This window comes from Zonotrichia albicollis, chromosome 11, assembly GCF_047830755.1.
Source record: "Zonotrichia albicollis isolate bZonAlb1 chromosome 11, bZonAlb1.hap1, whole genome shotgun sequence".
NCBI classification, from domain to species: Eukaryota; Metazoa; Chordata; class Aves; order Passeriformes; family Passerellidae; genus Zonotrichia; species Zonotrichia albicollis.
This window is the reverse complement of record NC_133829.1, coordinates 5,332,510-5,353,330: the sequence shown is the minus strand read 5'-3', so window position 1 is coordinate 5,353,330 and position 20,821 is coordinate 5,332,510. Positions and strand designations below refer to the sequence as shown.

Below are 20,821 nucleotides of genomic sequence, written 5' to 3'. Positions count from 1 at the left end.
CAATTATATCTTTTAAACTAATGAATGTACATGGTCTTAAGAGACCTTGGTAAGTGAAATCTTAGATAACAAAGGTTCATCTGACACCAGCAGAGCATTTCAATCATTGACCTTAAAATCGGCCCCTGACATCAGAAAGGGGTACACATCACCTGCTGCATTTTATTGTGTTAATTATACTCTCTGTGGGCAATAAAGGGATTGCAAGTTTTCCAGGTTACGTCTCAAAACATCTTAAAACTTAAGCCATTCGTGAAGAGACATAAACTGCACCCAGTCCCCACTCTAGATTTTACTTATAGATGGTACCAAGGCATCACAGGTACCTGGTTTTATGTGTCACCCGCCAGCAGCACTCAGAGAAAGATTTTCTAAAACAGCCATGAAGTTTTGGATAGTTTATTTTAGTTTGTTCTTATTTTCTTTGACAAAACCAGCAAATAGTAACTGGGAAAACACAATACCTGACTTTAAAAGAGCTCCATCTTCCTTCCCATTATTTGTGGACACTCAGCACCTCTTGCAGGTTCGCTGCTCTACCAAAAAGAAATTTTTTTATCCTTCAATCCCTTACGTATCCTTCACCTCATCTTTGTCTGTCTGACTTTTTTCAATTTTGGAAAACTGTCTTAGGAATTGCAGTAGCAGTAGAATGGTTGAGGGAGTTTTTCCTCTGTAAACGCTGGGGATCAGGTTTGGGCTTTGCAATGCAACATCTCATCCAGGAGCTGTAGAAATCAGAATCACATCATCCCCCAGTTTATTTAGGCTGCTTCAAAGCCAGCTGCAACCTGTACAACAGCACACTGAAACCCTCCACCAAGCTTGCCTTCCCTGGTGATTTTGTGTGCATCCTCTGGATGAGATAGCTCTATTGGAATTGCTGTCCTCCTCCAATGTGGCCAGAGGGAAATGAACTGGATGAGCATTTTCTGTGCCACACAGGGGCCAGCCAATGCACTCCATATGTGTGCAGGTAAGAACACACTGCAGTTTGAAGTAACATGACCCTCAGAAGGGCTGCAGAAAATATATTTGTTTGGCACGCTGCCATTTTGCTGCTGGCTTCAATCTTATCACTTCTCCCAGTCTAGGTCAGGGGAAACCCTGCAGAACAATTCAAGAGGGGGAAAAAGAGCATCTGTAGGTCCTGGGGCTGCCTCATCCCTTAAGGTGCTGTTGTCTCTGAAGGCACTACTCAAAATCAGAGTTCCTCTGAGATGCTGAGGGCTGCAGGGATGGTCTTATGTAAAGCTGAAAGCTGTAGGAAATGTTCACTGTGAACCATGTGAAGATCTGTTTTTTGCCTTGCTGGAGAAATTAATCTTGGAACAGTGACCAGGATTGCCCCAGTTTATCCAGGACATGCCCATAGCACATCTCTAACAAGTCTTATGGTGGTGGATGAAGTGCAAACTCAGACAGCTTTGCACCATGCAGTCACAGGACCATCAGTTGAGAGCTGCAAACCTGCTCCACTGAAAATCAGAATTGCCTGTATCTAGGGTTAAATGAGGCATTTTCACTGATGTCGCTGGCAGAAGGATAGAGCCCTCAGCTATATTGTATATATTCCTGTAAAGACAGGTGTAATCCACCAAATTGAGGAAATAGCACATAACTCAGAGAGTGGGCACGTGCCTCTGTGTGTGTGCCTGCACCTGGGTGTGTGAGAGACAGAGGGAGAGATGAGATATATGGGGAAATACATGAGAGATGAGACTGGAGAGATAATTCCCAGAAAATACAGCGACCATCAGAAACTCTGTCTTTCCAGCTGGAGGGTTTTGCAGTGCTGGTGCCTCTTTCTTGACTTGACAGCTCCACTCTTAGCCCAGCTCGTAGTTGCTGCCTATAAATTTAATTAGAATGGGGGTAGGGGAGGAACAAGCCTGCACAGCACTTGGCACAGCTCTGAAAATAACCAGCTTTAATACCTTTGACATTGAAGCACCTGCTAAGGGCACGGGCTGCTGCACAGCTGACCCACCCTGCTCTGGGGACAGCGTGTGTCACTTTGCTTGTCCTCAAAGCGTGCAGCCCACCCATAACCCAGGGGATGAGTGCATGGCTCTGGGGCTGGGCATCTCCTCAAGCACCACAAGGCAGAATTTCACCCTGGAGGCACCAGGGAGGGACCCCAAGCGCCCCTGACCATGTGAAAAAGGCGCAGATCAGGCACTGCAGCCTGCCTCTTGTATTTCATTTTTCTCTCTCTGATGTAGTGGGCTATTTTCTGTGTTTGCAACTAAGTGCTGCACTGCAGCCAGCCGTGAACATTTCTGTTGGCCCAGCTGGCCTCTTGTTTTAATGCTGTTCTCAGGGCTCTCCCTGGGTAGAGCGGGGAAGTAAACAGATTGGAACTTTGCCCACACATATATATTTAATTGTGAGCTGATTTTGTGCTAGGGAAATGTAATAGACATATCACTTCAGGCAGACAACTCCCAGCTGAGGCAACAGGTTAGAGATTTTCCCCACTTCTGGAGCTTCCTGAGATGTAGCAGGCCTTATTGATGTAGGGACTCCTTGACAGAAATTGAACCTTTTATACTGCTTCTGATAAGCTCTAGGCAGTGTGGAGGCAATTTTGAGGGATATTTGATCTCTTTCCTATGCATGCTATGGGGATGTGCTTGTGATCATGGCTTTGGGTCATGTTTGGAGATGTCTCAGCTGAGAAAAGAAAGTCCCTGAGCTGCTCTCACAGAGTCCATCAGTGACACAGTGTCAGGATGCAAATGGAACCTGGACCACATCTGACCCTTTTGCCACCATTAAGTGGCACTGATGCTGCTGCTAGAAACACTTTTCTAATGCGTAATTTGATTTTTTTTTTAAATTGTGTTTGAATCTAACCCAATTTTAGTTCGATGCAAGTTAGCCAAATTCAAATCAAGATCAGATTGAATTCCCCTTGAAATCTGAGGGTATTTTCATATCCTCCAGGGAAGGACTCAGTAGACCTGAACTTAATTTGAGGAAAAAAAGGCTTCAAGTGTCTTGACATCATCTTCACAGAACCATGGAATAGGTTTGGGTTGGAAGGGATGCTTAAGCTCATCTAGTCCATGAGCAGACAAACAATGAGCAGAGGGACATCTCATGTCACACTAGACCAGGTTGCTCAAAGCCCTTCAGATCTGACCTTGAATATTCATCACCCACTTTCTTTTTGGGGGGTATTTCTTTTTATTGCTCTGTCCCAAAGCCCTGGAATCATCTGCATTTGCTCAGACCTGAGGATGAAGCAGCACAGCAGGCTCTGAGCAGGGCACCACGCCAGGCAGAGGGGTGCACACAGCCTTTGCACACACCACGCAAGACCTGAGAGGGCAAGACAAAATCCATTTTAAATATGCAATCGAGTAGTGCAATTTTCAGCCTATTCAGGCTTAGCAAATGCCTTTGAGGGATCAGACTACCAAGCACCACAAGCACAGTTGTGACTATGCACCAGCCTGTAATGCAACAGCTCTGATGTGAAGTTATTACCGCAGGCACAGTGTTGATACCTGTGTTAAGCCTCTGAGCATTGCCCAGTGTGAACTATGTGTTTCCACAAGACTGAGCAGACCCAGACAGAGCTGATTGCTCTTGCAGTTAATAAAAAGCACTGCACTTTCTCTCTTGACAATCCCGACACCTGAGTGCTTCCTACGTATGACAGTTAGCACATTCTGGTTGCTCAGTGGCCTGTGAGAAATGAGCCTCTTCTCAATTTAGTTCCTATCATCAGACAAGCAGTACACACAATAAAAAACACACCTTGACAGTCAGCCCCCAAAGTAGCCCTGGGGACTGCAGGTCCGAACTTCCCTTTCTCTCCTACACAAAGCCATAAACCAGACGGAATTTATCGGGCTGGGCTTCCTTCAGGTAAATCAAGGTAACTCCACCAAGGTCAAAGGAGTCGCTCTGGTCAGTGCAGAATGGCCTGGAGGAGGGGAACCTCTGCTGATCCCACCATGTTTCTTATCTAGATGGTGCTTTTCAAGCCCCCCTGACTTGCACTGGTGGCCCTGGTTTGACACAAGGTCTCCTCAATCAGAGCAAGGTGAAAGTCCTGCCTCCACCCATGAGCTGAGGAGCTGACCTTCTCACAGCAAAGAGCACCAGCAGACTTTCAACACCTTTCCCCTTGCTCAGACTTTCAACACCTACACATTTCCTTCCATCTCATGTCTGTATGGTTTAATGTACAGATAATGGCAGTGTAATCTAACGAACAATGATATTTGCATTTGTGAAGTTACTATTGCATATGGACATCATGATGTCCTTTATTTCCAGGAGGGTGAGGAAGGCACAGGGCAGAGGGACTGGAGGGCTGGACCAGCAGAGGTTGGATGGTGGCTGCTGCAACAGGCTGTGCTCCAGCCAAGCCCAGCTCATCAGGTCATGTCAAACAGAGCTAATATAAATGTCAGCGTGCTGCTTTCAGTGGTGAAATCTGTGTTTGTTGTACTGCAGTTCATTTTCAGTCTTCCAGCTCTATGGATGCTATCAGCTGACATGTCTGGCTGGTATCCTCTGCCAAAAATACACATACTCTCAACATTTCTCAGGAGTTGGGTTTTTCCCCCCCTCCCTGTGACATGCTGATGTCAAATTTCTTCCTGGCTCTGTGATACACAAGACTGTCCACACCTAGCAGATAATGAGTTTAACATTTCAAGGACAGAAGCTCTCAGTCTCAGTGAGACACAGGGTGGATGTGCAGGCCTGATTCGGGGCAGGTGCCAAAGGTGGCAGGGCTCTTTTAAGCTTTTTTGGCATGTTCTTTCTTAAGATAATCCAACCCAACAGAAACAGATGTGTAGAGCTCAGAGTACCATTGGTATTCTAGTCACAGTTAAATACTTTGTTGTTGCTAACAGCAGCTTAAATTCTTCTCCCATTTTTCCTTGCTTTTAGAATAAATTCTGTTCTTCTGAACACCCAGATCTCAGCCCTCTGTTTATGCTGCTCTGGTTGACGCCAGGCTCTTCATCATCTCCCCACCCTACAATTTTTTGTTGGCTTCACAAATAAACATTCTTACTCTCTTCCATTCTGCTCCCCCACCTTTCTCTTGGCAACCTTATCTGCATATCCAAACTCAAGCATCCATGCTCTGACAATGACTCACAAGTCTACTCTGGACTTGTTTCTTTTTGTCCAAAACTGAAACTTCTTGCAGTGCCCTTGACTTTTACTCACTTGTGGTGAACTGTCATCTTAAGCTGACCATGAATTTCCAGTTTCCTCCCTACAAAATCCAGGCACTTTGCCTCTATCCCTTTTTTTTTTCTACTATGACCTGGGACTCATATTTGTTACTAAGGCTCCAAATGTAAGGAATTTTTCAACTGGCTCACCTCCTCTAATTTATTTCCTACAGAATGTGTCTACGTCTTTCTGAGTTTCAGTTATAGCAAACAGAAAAGATGCTGAATTCACTGCTGTTCCACACAAATGAAACACTTGCAGAGGTTTGGAATTACTTGGATTTTATCTGTGGAAACATTCTTTATTTTTCTGGACAAATTGAACCACATGTATGTTTTTCCAAATGACTCTGGAAATGTAATTTCTCCAGCTTATCGTTCTGACCAATGCATTGCTGTTTTGGTTTCCTTCTTGGAAGGAAGATATTTCTCCATGGGAGTCCTTCTGTTTCAACAAATACAAGTTAATCCTTACTTTGAAGACACTCTTCTGCCTCACTCTTTAACTTGGTTTGATGAGACACTGCTGGTCACAGTCAGGAGAAAGGCAGCCAAGGAGCCAGGATCCTGTCCACCCTCCCAGGCTGGCTAGCTAGGACAAACACAGTGTCTCCTCATGACAGAAAGAAGTCTTCTTCTCTTCCCTGGATGCAGCTGCATTTTATGTTGGTGCATGTTCTCCTGATATTTCTCCTGTTCTTTTCCCAGTTCCTCTTCCCTTGGTTTAGTCTGAGCATTTCCTGGGACAAGAGCAAGATTTTTCATTCCAACAGCACCAAGCACAACAGCTCCCAAACCTCCCTAACCTGTGAGATGCCTCATGCAATGCTGGTAATCAATAACATCAATTAGAAAATGGTTATTAAATGGCAGTAGGGGAGCAGAATGGGGCAGGAACCAGAAAGTTCCAAACTATGAACTTGAGACACCTATGCTTTGACCTTGATAACTGGTGGATCAAATAGGAGTTGGATTTCCATGGGGGTCCCTCCCCAGTAGGGATATTCTACAATTCTGTGGTTGTTGCACGGATGTTAGCAGAAATGTATGGTCCAGAACCAGGACCAGAATCCATTCCTCTGGCCAGCAATGCTTTTATTTTGGCAGGCCAGCATCATTCCAGCCACCAGCACAAGGCAGAAACATGCACACACAGAGCACCCTCCTGCCCAGGGCACCCTTCAGCCATCCATCCCACCTCACCTGCTGACACAACCCTTCAGCGCCCACCAAAACCAAATGCACCTAATTGGGAGGTGATGACAGCCAGGGGATTGCTGGATTTGCATGCTGATTTCTCTGTTTTAGCATCACACAGCCTAAGTACAGGTAAAAGGAGACTAAGCGCTTCATTCCAGAAGTGCTCTTCATTCCACTCCATTCCATTTCCTGCCTGGTCCGCAGTAAACATGCATACACACACACACCTTTTCTCTCTTGGGCTGTCCTGAAGCCAAAAATCAGCTGGAGATTGCATTACATGTGCTTTCCAAAAGGCTGGCCAATAACTTCAAGGGGCAACATGTTTGTTTTATTTTTTCCTCTTGCTAGGACAGGGCTGCAAACTGCAACTGTAGATGGGTCTTTAGAAGTCACAGCAACCCAGCTCACGTGGTGAAAACAGCTCTAAAACAGCTCTTTCCACAGGCTGGGTTACAGCTTCCTCATGCTTTTTATGCCAGGGCTTAGGATGGATTCCTGGCTCTTGTATCACATGATGCTGTTCAAGTTCTGTTTCGAGGACCCAACCTCCTCCCCTGTTCCACCACTGGCATCTGCCCCTGCTCTAAGTCTACCAATTATTTCCTTTAAGTGTCAGCAGCACACCAGACACACTGAGATATAACCTTTCTCCTAGTTGATGCTGTTAAACTATTACTTGAAACTGAAGTTGCAGTTGACAAGTGCTACTTCAGCCACTAATAACTACTTCAGGCGTGCTCGTGGTGTCTTGGCTCTTAATGCTGAGGCTCAGGGCTCAGGGAGTGTCTTTACAGGTCACTTGGAGCCATCCATCTGATCTGAAACAAGATCAGTCAATCTCTCCTCTGGCTCTGTGCCTTGCTTGCCAGAGGTTCTGTCTCCATCCCCCCAGGGCTGCAGCAAGGGCATATTTGGCATTTTTGGGTGGATTATGGGGCTGCCCAGGTTCCAGAAGATCCCACTTTGGGATGTGCCTGTGAGCCACAAGCTGAGTTTTTTTGTTTGCAGCCAAAGGAAAGTGTGGGCTCCAATTCTTTGAGGTTGAATAAAGTCTTTTCAGAGGAGAAATATCTCCTTTATTTTCCTGCATAAAAATTTACTTTCTATTTTAATCTTCTCTTTTTTAAATATTTTTTTTCAAGTAGGTTCTGTGTTCGACACCTTCCTGAGAAAAACAGGATTTCTGCATGGAAGGAGGATGAGTACTCAGACAAACACCTGAATTCTGCAGCAGCAGGTAAGGAATAGCTTTCCTTTCATTTCCCACTTCCCCATTTTTAGGCTCAACTCCTTCAGTCTAATCAAAGCATCTGAGGTATCAGACACAGAAGAGTCACAACTTGACAGAGGTCACAAATATTTCCTTTATGTTTTGGCAGGGGTTTGGCACAGTCTGAGGATAAATTTTGAGCAGGGTAATATATAAGGAAAGGGCAGCTCATCAGGGCCTTGTGCCCTGTTACTGTGGAGAATCCTCTAAGAGATGCTAAACCCAGAACAGCCTCCACTTTTCCTTTGTCTCCTGCATATAAGAAGCTACAATGTAGTATAACAAACTAGGTCTGGCTTTTCAATAGAAAAAAGATATGTCAGGCTTTAAGTCTCCTTGACATGACAACATCTTCATCTAAATCGTGAAGCCATCCTTTGGATAGCCCAGCCTTGGTCTAATGTCTTTTAGAAAATGATGCTCATTTAATTCCTGAAATGTGAAATCTAGGTCTCAGGTCAAGAGCATAGATGCTGTTTAGCTGAAAAATTTAGATCCATCAGACTGTCTGCAAGAGTCTGCAACTTTTCAAACTTTAGATTGCAGCTAGACTCTTACTGCTATATATAGTCTTTTGAAGAGTAGCATCTAAATAAAAATATCCTTGAAGTACAGGGCACTTTTTATGCTCCCACCCTCACAATTTTTTAGGAAACAAAAGGCTTCTTCAGGGCCACAACTTGTCTGCACAGAACAAATAGCCAGACCTCGGCTAAAAGTTTATTCCCTTTTCCCCTCTATATCCAGCCCTGAATTCTTCCCTCAGGCAGGATTTTGACGGCACTTGATGGGAGAATCCCCTAAGACAGGCAGGGTCAGATCACACAGATGAAGGGACTTGACAATATGGGAGATATGGAAGCACCTCAGCCAGAGCAGGGCAGCTACTCCATGGGAAAATAAACCAAGTTCTTATCTTAGTAATTGTAAGGACAAATTAAATCTAGTACCAAGCAATCAGGTCTCACCCCTTCACTGTTACAAGATGACAGACCTCCAGCCAAGCCACATATCCTTTGGTACTGGAGTGATCAGCTGAATCTCTTGCCAGGCAGATTTCTAATTCTCATAAGATGTTTTGGTTATGGGCAGGATATTTCTACAACACAGGGAAATTTTAATCCTCAGTGGGAAACACAGCTGGGCCAAAGGAAAGCCTGTGTGGCATCTGTATCTAGAACAGATCACACACATATATAAGCTTCCAGAAGGCAACAGAAACTCCATTCATATGGCAATTGTGTCTTTATATCCTCTCTATGTGTATGAATTTATGGTTGTATGAACAGCCATATCCAGTTATTGAAGTATTTGATGATCCAAAGTGCTCAAGGCCTTCTTATTCCATCTCATTCACAGTTAAAGTTCTGCACAACCTTTTTACTGGCTTTCAGCCTGCCATAAATACAAATGACTTGCCAATAAAAGCTGGTATCTCCCTCTGTCAGGAGGACTATAGCATCGTTGTTATTTAAGAGGTGGCAGTTTTGACACAATTCTTATTTAAAATTTGTAAAAGGAAAAAAGATGATGCAATAAATCTGCATGTTCTTCCTAAGCAGCCATTGAAAGTGGATGCTCTTCCCCTTTCCAACAGCATCAGCCGTTTAATGTTTCCTAAGTTGTTTTTGCATGAATTAGGGCGTTGGAGTGAAGCACTGTCAGTTACAAAACCACGCTGTTGTCTCCAGCTAATTTTGCGTTAGTAGCTCTTTTAAACTGCTAAATCTAGTTTTTAGTGTATGATCATTCTGTTTAGTGATGGTGTAAAACAGCTGCTACTTTTCTGATGAGTTGCCTGTTTTCCATTTTATGTCTCTGCAAGATGTTGGGTTTCATCATGGCCCCGTCTGACAGGCAGCTGAGAACAACCTGTAAAAAACCTCCAAAAAACAACAGAAAGCAAAGAACCCCTAATCCAGGGGTCCAGCTACCCACACCAAATTTCAGAGTGATCTTCTGTCTTTACTAGCACCCTCAGACCATCTCAATTCTAAACTAGGATGATGTAAATGAGGAGAGCAGGGTGAGCAGGAAAGCAGGATGCTTGCTGCTCTGAACGGGAAAGTGAGTGACCATCCAACACCCCCAGACTGTTTCTGGGGGGCTGGTTCAGATTAGGATGGCTGTGCTTTTTCTGTCCTTACTGCTCATGCTGCTGGTCCCTGCTCTCTGCCTGGTTATGGCCAGAAGGCTGAAATTATGGCTTGGATGAAATTATGGCTTGGGGTGTCTTTCCAAAGTAATTAATCACTCTGCTTTCCTCGGGTGCTGCTTGCAACTACTGCTTCTTGAGTGTTGTTTTGCCACTGAATTGCTTGGGTGCCAAACTCTTCCCAGTGGCCATCAGAAGGGAGCAAGGGCCAGACTGTTCATGACTTAGTTACCCCTCACTAACATTTCAAGGGGTATCTCTAAAGCAAAATCCCCATCACCTTTGTGAAAGGTGTTTTGCATTTGGTGTTCACCAGAGGTTTTCATCAGGAAACACTTAGTGGTCACCCCGTAGATATTTGCTGCTCACTTTCCCAACCAGGCAAACAGCCCTGCTTCATTCAGTGGCAGAAAGCTGAATGGTTCTCTTTGATCTTGCCTTATCCCCTGTATCCTGTGGGCTGGCATTTGTTCCATGTGTTCCAAGCAAGAAAATGACAAAACTCATAAGGGAAGCACTCAGAGAGCTTCTCAAAGAGGTGAAGACCAAGATCTTTCCAATAATAACCCACACTCCATAAAAAGATCTTAGATTCTGGATAGACAAATTGGAAGCAGCTTGCCTCCCTGGTTCTTCCTTCCTTTTGCACTTACTCTCCTCCTCAGCACAACTCAGGCTTTTCCAAAAGCAGTGCAGCCCGTTGAACAGCGGTGGTCTAAACTGTTATGGAGATCTTAAACTGCTGAATTGTTACAAGCTGAAATTGATTGCAACTGAAACTGTGAACTGAAGTGCTGGAAACAGCACAAAGAGAAGTGGGGAAAGGGTACGAAAGATCTTGCTTTATTATTTTGGATTTTTTTCCTCTTTTGTAAGAATTCTGAACAATTTGGCCTTGATGAGTTCTGCATCTCTCTCAATAGCCACTGGACTGTTTTTCCTGGTATTTTCAACATAAAAGGTATTCTTGGTTTGTCTTCCAATTTGCTGGTCATGGTGTAATTTCTAAAGAATTCTAAAAGTCTGCTTCAAAGTCAGATCTAGAGGGAAAATCTATGATGCCAGATCCAGAGGGAAAAATACTATTAAATTTACTGCTCCTCAAGCTAAAACCCCCTTTTTCAGCTTTCCAAAACTAAAACTCTTCTTAGCCTGCTTCACTCTACTCTGCCTTGATTTTATTTGCACCCTCATCACGAGAGCATCTGAACACCTCCGAGTAGTACATTAAGCAATGTGAGTAACATCTGTCACGTACGGTTTGCTCACTGTCTCTCAGCATCCTTAAAAATGAATTTACTGCTTCTGCAGGATCAATAGTGCTGGAGACAGACAGTCTCTGTTCAGCCTCAGAGCTGGCACAGTTTAGGTGAGAACCTTGTGATGGTTCCCCCAGCCTGATGTCCCTTTGTCCCCCAAGCGCCAGCTCATACACTGGGGAGCACCCATGGAAAAGCTGCTCTGCACCAAGTTTGTTTCCAGTGTGAGAGAGAAGTCCAGGTAATTTGGGGAAATCAGATGAGGTTGTCAATGTTTCCCTGCTCTCAGTTGCATGTGTATGGTCTTGGGGGCCTGCAGCACTCAGTAGCCCAGATGGATTCAGCATCACTGATTTTTCAAGGTTTTCTGCCTTCCTCAGGTGGCTTTGCTTATTTTTTGTCATCAATTACAACTTATTGATGGACAAGGAATGTTGCTGTTTCTCACCATCAAAAACTTCTCTGCCAGATTTCTTTGACAGAAACAGTGTTCTCAGCCACTGAAATCAGGTCAGTAAATGTCTCTTGCTGAACAGAGCTGGGAACCCTCTCCTCTGGAGCCAGCACCACAAGCAAGATCTGAGCATCCTGGGGCGCTGTAATTTCAAGCAATATGTTTTCTTAATGGGCCAAATATGCTTTGCTTAATTTTGCTTTCAGTGCATGGGATTGTTATTGCTCAGTGGCCCCACACAGGTGTTTAAGCAGTTTTGTGGCAGGATTTTCCAGTAGCAGCATGAGGTTTTATTGACTGTTACCTCAGGAGTAACTTCAGAGGAAATGACATCCCCAGCTGGTTGTGATGGATGCATGTGGAGCTGTGGCAGAAAACTCAGGAGCCAGTGACCTCTCTGTCATTGTCTATCATATTTTGGGTGAGAATGCAAAGCAACTGTAAAAGGACACTGCTTTTCATGCAGTGAGAAGAGTTAGGAGAGATGAAGTTACTAAATTACTTGTTTTCCCTGAAAACTGTCGGCTTGTCAGCTCTGATAACATGAACATACTGAGGATAGGTCAATAAGCAAAATAAGTTCCATATTTTGTGAAGATTCTAGGTTGTAGGGTTTAATTTGGTCTATGAGTGTGGATTAAATGGTAGACTAGGGGAATCTGGTCTCTGTGTGGTAACCTAAATTATAAATTACACAGCTTTTGACACATGAGAGACATCTGACCCACAACTTGCCCTTGTTCCAGTTCCATAGTAGGTCAAAACCCAGGTGAACACCACTAATTTCTCCTCAGTGCCACCAGCCTGTACCTTGCCATCCATAAAAAGCAAACCCATGTACCTGGCAGCTTGGAAACCCAGCAGGACCCACCCAGGACATATTCCAGAGCCTGCTTCTCTGGGTAATATCTGAGACTGTGCTCCACTGTTAGCAGCAATGGAAACAGGAGCTATCTGATCAAGACAGATAAATACATCTATTTCAGAATACATAATCTTACCACATATGTGAAGTAGTTTAATCATTAGCAAGTTGTCAAGCTTTTATTGAATGGAATTAGCCTCTTTATTTCTGGTCAGGATCAATCTTTTTTTCCCCTTCCCAGTACAATGAATGCTTATATGTTACATGTTGCAGCGTCTGGGGCAGATGACACTTGCCAAAGGGTTTGATGATCAATTCTGATACAAATCTGACATGAAGAAACAGGAGAGAATCTGCATCAGATGATCAGTGGGAGAGATAAATTCACATTTAATGCTTCTAAATGTCTGTGCATGTTATATCCATCTCAAGCACAGCATTCAAAAGCAAGCACAGTGCACAAGACGATGCTTGGATGAGGACATAGAGTAAAGGGGTGAGGGTGGCATTTCTCAGTGGAATGTTGTAGAACTGTGGGATTGAGAGCCTAGTTAGAATTAAGTGTGATATTAACCATAAAACTATGGGGCAGAGAAATGGCCTCTTGCCCAGCAACTCTGGGATAGAGAGGCCATGGGCAGAATAAAAAAGACTTTCCATATTTGTCTATTCACTAAAAATCTCTGTTAGATTTGCACCTCCAATTTGGAGATGAAGGAGAGACCTATTTCCAGTCCCAGACCTCAGAGCCATGCCTTCATTTACCACCAGTCTGCTTTGCTCCTCTTCCTTTCCCTTTCCAAGCAGGGCTGTAGATGAGTATTCATGAACACTCCTTATTATTTCTCCCCTCACAGTTGCTTTTTTCTTCCCACACCTGCCAACATTAGCTCCTTCCTTTGACTCACGCTGCTGTACAGCCTAATGCATGTGATCTCCATGCCAAGATGTTATTTAATTTCCCAACAAAGTTCTTCTGGCGTGGAATGAGCTGAGCAGCAAGAGCACAGGAGGGGAGGCATAGGCAGGGGTGGAAAGGGGAACCAGAAGGAACAGGGGCTCGAATTTCTGTTTCCTCTGGCTTCACACACCCAAGTTGTGCTGTGTGTGTCCGGGCAGCAGTGTGGGTGGGTGGAGATGGCAGCAGGGGGTTCATCAATGGCAGGTTGCTGAATCAGGAACCCTGACACTTGTGAAGCACTCTGTCAGGAACATTAAGTATCCAAAAGTGATAAAGCTTCAATTTGCTAGTCCATTAGACTAATTACTGCAATAATTAAGTAACTACTTGATTAGAACTAATGGGTACCTAATTATCCAGGAGAAAAGTATCAGGTGGCAATTATCAGGTAGCAATTAATAGACTGGAGTTAATGTCTTAGCACTGTCTTTGTATGAATTCATAAGCAAGGTAAAGAAAACAAACAATAACTTATTAATATTTATTGATGCCACAGTGTTTTTCAGCTTGTTTCATTTACACAGAACCAATTAGTGAAAAGACAGTTAGTGTTGCAAAGATGTAAAGTGACTGAAGCAGGAGTTTGATTTTAAAGGAACAGGATCACATTAGCACTTATAAGCAAAGACAAATGGGTATCAGCCAGGGACTTGATTCTGGTGCTACTAATTCATCAACAGAAGAAATCAGAGTAATTGAACTCAGTATTAATAATGAAACACACAGGAAGGCAGCTCCTGTCTTAATGGGGTTCACTTTAGTTTTGGTCCCTCCCTGGGTCTCCATCAGGTTTTTAAGGTGCCTGGGAAATGCAGGGACACCTCAGTGAACAAAAGGGAACTTCCCTCTGGCAGGGGTGGGAGACATGGCAATAAAACCCTCCAGATAATGCTGCAGCTCTCTGAAGGAGACAGATTTCCTGGGCAGCTGAAGGCTGGGTGCAACACAGGGTCCATCATGAAGGTGAGATGGTTCAGCTGAATTCCTGCCTGTTCACTCTGCTGGTGTAAAGAAATTACAACAGCAGCTCCATTCCTGATAATTCCCCCTCAGGCAGCACCCACTTGAAACATCACTGTGAGCTCCTGTGAATGAAGTCTAAGAGTAAATTCAACCTGCTTTAGACCTCAGATTGGAGTGTAGTTAGTTTTTTAGAGAGGGTCTTTTTTGTATTTCCTTTATTTTTTTTCATTTTTTTTTTTCATGGCTATGCAAAGGCCCAGCTTCTCAGATTATATACTTTGCTGTTGTTTCTCTGAGAGCAATCAAACCGTAGTGATTTTTGCAGAATGAAACTACGGCCTAGGATGTACTTCCCTTGCTCTCCTCTCAAAATACAAGGAGCTTTAAACCTCCCAGCAGAAAAATGAAAAATACCAGGGTTTTCTTTCCTACAAATCTTTATGATCCTAGTGATCCTCTAAAATGGCTTCAATCCAAAAACAGTTGTGCATGCAAGTTGTCTCCTTGTCTCTCTATGGGAGAGCTCATATTAGCCATAATTACTCTCCTGAGTAAGAGTTGTTAAAGTGTGATATACAATGAACTCGTGACTGATTTTAGAGCAGAGAATGAAGAGTTCCCCTATAAACCTCAATCCTTTGAAATTCAGCTGTCAGTAAATGAAAGACCAAATTCCAAGATGGCTTTTGCAGCTCTGCACAGTACATGGTTTTATGGAAGTGGAGGATCTTGCCTCTACAACAGCTACTACCCCCCCTCATCCTTTTTTCCATGTTATAAATAAGTGAAAGGTATCCTAATCATATTTTAGACTGTGTGCAGAGTCAGACGCTAAACCATAATGTCTGTATATGAGAACATGTGGAATGATAAATGGAGATAAATCTAAAATTTATAGAACATGAACATTTGCATAAACTGCAATATCCAAACACATAGGCTGTTAAGTAACAATTGTCACAAAGGGCATAAAAAATTCAACTTTGTTTCATGTAAAGAACTCAAATTCCTAACATGATTAAGATAATATATCATTTGTTCCTATCTTATTAAAGGCGTAATTGTTGTTAGACACAGAAGTGGCATTAACTCTAATCTGGCTTTATATATGTACAAATAGGAGGGGAGGTGGATCTGAAAATTGATGCTTTTGGTGATCCATAGGCATTTTATTAATGTTTGAATAATAACTGCCTGGAGGGCCTGTTATAAATTAAAGGGACGAATTGAGATATAAATTTTTATGAGGACTAGTTATACATTTCCATTATGTGTTTAAAAATGAAGGAATTACTGTGAACACAGCAGAACTCACATTTATTTGAGGTGATTTGGATGGGAGGGAAGGTGCAGTGAAGGAAGCTGCATGCTGGCTGTAAGAAAGATGTATCTGTCCCTGTGAAAAGATATATCATATGTCATGCATGAACTCTCTTCCACAGCAGACTTTTCTCTGCAGCTGATTTCGCATGATTATTTATTTGACAACAGCAAGTGATGATATAGCAGTGAGTTTTAGGCCACTTAGAGAAGAATTCTTATTCTTAAATCATAGAGGATTTCCCAAACCCAGCCACTGTCAAACTAGAGTTAATCTAACAGAGAAACCCAGTAATCTCCTCGGCATACATTTCTCATTATTCCTCCTGCTTGGGTATACACATCTTCATTTGCAGCGCATCCATGGGACCAGCAGCGCTTCAGAGCTTCCTCCTGCCCTTTGCTGAGGCTGCTTTTGGGAGCTCAGCTCTGATTGCTGAGAAAGCAGCAGCTCCCCTTTGTTATCCAGCAGCACTGATGCCCTGGGAGATCCTCACAGTCCCATCACCGTGCTTTGACGTGACAGAAAAGGGGATGACAACCCAATACCTTCACTCAGGCAGGCTTGGCCCAAACCCATGTCTGCTCATAAGGGACAGGAGGCAGGATGCCAGTGTTTAGACAGCCTCTTAATATGTGGGGACCTGTTTTCCATGCCCTGATTAATTGGAACTGACCACAGAGGGCAAAGTGTCCTAGATGAAATCCTCCAGTGTTTGACCTCCGTTTAGAGGCTTGATTGCTCTGGACTTCAATAGGTGCCAGCAAGCTTGATGCCTTGGAGGGCTTTATCTGCGTTCTCTGTGCCTCAGTTCCCTGTCTGGCTCACAGGAGTGGCTCACATGAGTGGTTTGAGGAGGAATGTGTTCATTGGGATGATATCCAGAGAGATGGCAATGTTGTATCATCTGCAGACATCCACACCAAGGTAGCAGCTGTGCAAGTGTGTGCCAGGGGAGCTTTATTATAAGACACACAGCACAGGGGCCTTCCATTTTACAGCCTTTCATGTGAGTCAATTAATCAATTTAAATTTTGCAGGCTTTTTTTGTTAGTTTTTTTTTTCTCCCGACCCTCCCTTTAATTAGAATTGCAAGGGCTGGGCAAGTATTTTCTTTTTGGACTAGGCCTGATTCATTGGGAAATAAGACTTGAGGATGCTCTTGGCTTGCAGAGAGCCTGAAGCATTAATGAAGTTGATAAAACGTCAAGACCTAGCTCAACCTTATTTTCCATCTTTGAAGCACCACCATTGGCTCTGCCACTCATGGAGATCACTGTCCACAATTGCAGGTGAGGTGGTTGGCATTACCTTTTGATCTACAAACGGTATTATTTTTTTTCTTTCTGGTGTGGAAATGAGGTGGTCTACAAGAAATATGACAAAATGTCCTCATGGTTCTGATCCAGGTTCCTGCTTTTAGCAGAGTTTTGAGTCTGGACTCTATTCCCAGGCATCTCAGTCTGTGACAATAAACCTATTGTGACAGTGAGAGGAAGGATCAGCTCCATTTGGTTCCTGCACAGCTGGTTCAGCTTTCTACAACCTCAGTGTTTTGTCTCCAATCTTTCAGCTGAGAAACACAATTTGTGACACTCCCAACCTTACTCAGATCAGCCCCTCTGTGTCTGCTACCTTCAAGGGAAGTGCCATGGTTATGTCTCTCTCTTTTCCCTGTAAAGTCATACAAACAAAGTGATTGTCGTGAAAATATCATCCAACAAGCACTGAAGCAGCAAAAATTATTCTCCCAGTCAATTGGAATTTTTTCTAGATGCATTACAGTGCTGGACAAGTGACTAATTAGGCAAGACTTGTACTGTCTGTTTTTCAAAACTATGTTTTTTCTGCGTGTGTTATTGAAGGGACAGATTCACAAGAGTTTCTTTAGGGAAGATGCAGGGGAATGTTATAGAGAGTAAGTTCTATGACAGAATTAGCAAATGTATTAAGTACAGTGCCAATCTGGTATAGCAGAAATGACTAAATACCCATCAGGGCCTGTCACTCGTCAAGAAGTGAAATCTTAGACCCATTTAAGTCAATGACAAATGTTCACAGAATCTGGCTGCAAGTTAATAAATGTTTGGAGCCTGTTTAACTCAAACTCTGATATTTGTCAGATTAATTATTTGACTGATCTTATTGTGTGTCAAACAATTTCTTTGTGGAGTTAGAATGCTTTGTGTTGCATTATCTATAATTCTGATTAAGAAAACATCATGCAAGTATCGAGATATATGATTGCAAGTTTTATATGAGGTCATAGAGAGCTATTACATACAATATTAAATAATATAATTAAATATGGGATTGTTAAATGTTCAAAATAGGCCACGGTTGAAGCTGTATTTTCTGCCTTATTTTTTGACATTTCCTGATTTAGGAGTACTTTAATATTCAACCTGAACTTCCTTTTATCATATTCTTTTTGTTAAGCTACATTTATGTAAAAGGAAAGAAAATAACTCCACATGTACACCAATTCCTTCAGCTTACACTTGCCTTTAATACAAAACAGAGGATTTCAGGACTATATACATCAGGTGTTTTCAGCAAAGTAGCAGCAGCAAATCATAGACATTTGTCATTCCTTGGAGCTGTCTGACAGTTCTGACAATTCATTAGGCTGGGCTGAAAAGAGGTTTAGAAAGCGAAGGAAGGATCACAGGTAGTAGAGTTGCCTTTGCATGATCCAGTAATAGCTGATTTGTATCATTTTTGGTGATGGATACACTCTTCAGATTAAACTCTGCTGAATTTTCCCCATTTATTCTTTTCTTTTCTCTTTCTCTTTTTTTTCCTTCAACAGGAGCTTCTGGGCACATTAGTCTAGATTTAGACCTCGATTTATCCCAAGGAGGAGATGCCCAGGAAATTCTTCCTAGACCCTCCTGATATTTGTGGCTTTTCAGAGCTAAGGAGAAGTGAAGTGAGTTTTGCTATTCAGTTTCTACCCAGTGAGGCTTTTCTTTTCCAGTGTGTTTGAGTCACAATCTTTGCTGTGCCCGTACCATGACATGTGCCATTCTTCAAAGTCAGAGTCACTCCTGCCAGGATCTATGCAAATCAAACTTGTGCTTTTGTGCAGAGATAAGTGCCTCCATTATCCCACTCCTTCCACTTGCTGATTTGCTTTTGAGACTCGTACACAAGCAATTTTTTGACTTAAAGGCAAATCCTCTGCGATAACGCTGAATCCGCAGAATAGGCCACCTGGAAAATATGTGATCTTCCATTGGAAAGCATTTTCCTTTTCCAGGTTGGTGGGCTGTTTCAAACCATGCAACCATGTAAAATGCCAGGGTCAGAGCCTGAGTGGGTGAGGAGATGCTTGTCCAGCCAGGGAGCATCCCTGGGGTCAGGCACATGATGCTCCTCAGGATCAGCAATATCAGGGAGCCAGCTCAGCCCTGCTGAGGATGAATAGCTTTCCATCTTCATTCTGTCTGTTTTATGGCTGCCACAGAAGAAGCAGTCTGAGATTGAGCCTGACCCAGTAGTATTATGTGTAGGTCTTACAAGAGCAATATTTGCTCCTGATGACCGTTGGAACATAGTCCTTTAAAGAACCCTAAAATAACCCTAAAAAAAGGGCTTGTACACTGGCTGTTTTGGGGGCTTATTTTTTAAAATGTGAAATTTTTCAGACCCTCAAAAACATCTGTAAATTTCAAGTACTTCCTAATTTATACCTTTTTTTTTTTCTTCTCTAAGATTCAAAGTGCTGACAGCACTGCCTCCCCATCCATTTTGGGCACAACTCCTTCTTCAAGTTTCCTACCTGTACCAGCCAAATAGACATATTCAAACCAAGGTTTTAGCTGGAAAATCTCAGAAATGCAAATTATCTCAGCCTTCTCTTTCTTCCAGTGTGTCTTTATGGGCCAAAAGTCAGTCTCTACCCTGCAAAAATACAGGCATTTCCTTGTGATTCAACATTCAGGACTGGTCAGTGTAAAGCAAATAAATGACACTCATGGATGCTGGATCGTGTGTCACCTTGTCTGATGTGCCTCCAGATTTGTTGGTAGCTTTTGGGGAGTTTGCAGTGATTTTTGCAGTCAGTTTTGAGTGGCAGGCTGTATGTGTTGGTTTATAATTCTGGAGTTGTGAGTGTGGGTTGAACTGTTGGCATTAATTATTTTCAATAGTGAGTCAGAGGCTGAATTACAGGATCCTACCCATGGATATAAGAGAAAACAAAGAAACAAGTGGCCTTCCTCTCCCTCTCCTGACATAAGTCATATTTTGTCTCCTACGACCTCAGCCGGCCCTTTAAATTTCATATCAAACATTAGAAAGAAAGAGGTCAAAGTAAGAGCCCTGCTGAAAAAAAACCCACAGCCAACCCAGATATGAACTATGGGAACTTGTCATCTTATCATCCTAATTGAAGTCATTCTGCAATGTATGACAGTCCATCATATATTCTGCCAGTCAGTGTGTCATACATGATGTGTAACAAGAGAGCTCATAAACCCAGAGGGGAAGCCCCTTCTTTTTTATTACTTTATTTGATCATTTTCATAAAAAGTCCCCTTGCTCAATACAGAGGGACGTGTTTATTAGCCCCATTAAAGCTTTGTCCATTCATTTGACACTGTGATTTACACAGCTTTACCACCAAAGGATCCCATTATTTCCAGTCTGGGGAGGTGTCTTTTTTATTGTGTGACGAAAAGTAAGTATTTAATTCCACAGGTGAAGGCAAAGAAAGGGGAGGTTGTTGGCAGAGGCTCAGAAGTAAACAAAAGGATGCTGTAGGTATAATTGATTCAGAGAAAGAAAACATTCCCAGTAAATAGAGAAAAATAAATAAATAAAGATGCTCTTCCCGTGGAGTGGGAATTTAACTGGGCTCAGCTGAACTTTTTTTTTCCCCCCCCGCATGCCTTCATTAAAAACAGCAGAATTTGGCAAAATTTCCCTCTGTGTTCTACTCATGAATGTTTCTAGAAAATATCAGCTTTCATACGCAAATATTCTTGAAGTGAAATTGGTGGCTTCCTTTGAACACAGCTAGTGCCTCAAATCCCATCTGCTTTTCCTACAACACGCCCACTCATTATCTAGCTTATTTGGCTTTATTTTATTTTTTTTTAAATGAACACAAATTAAGCTATTTAATCAAATATGTACATGATTACATGGCATTTT

The 20,821-nt window shown here is 42.9% G+C and overlaps 1 long non-coding RNA gene across 2 annotated transcripts in view; it reads left to right on the top strand.

Moving 5' to 3' along the window:
• Positions 1–20,821, top strand: part of LOC113458805 (uncharacterized) — a 31,822-nt gene that overhangs the window by 5,225 nt on the left and 5,776 nt on the right. Inside the window, exons 4-6 of one of the 2 annotated variants that reach the window (XR_012582117.1) lie at positions 7,559–7,650; positions 18,474–18,593; positions 19,535–19,691. This is a non-coding gene — a long non-coding RNA (uncharacterized LOC113458805). The remainder of the gene's footprint in view (positions 1–7,558; positions 7,651–18,473; positions 18,594–19,534; positions 19,692–20,821) is intronic. The other variant, XR_012582118.1, reaches the window with a different exon arrangement.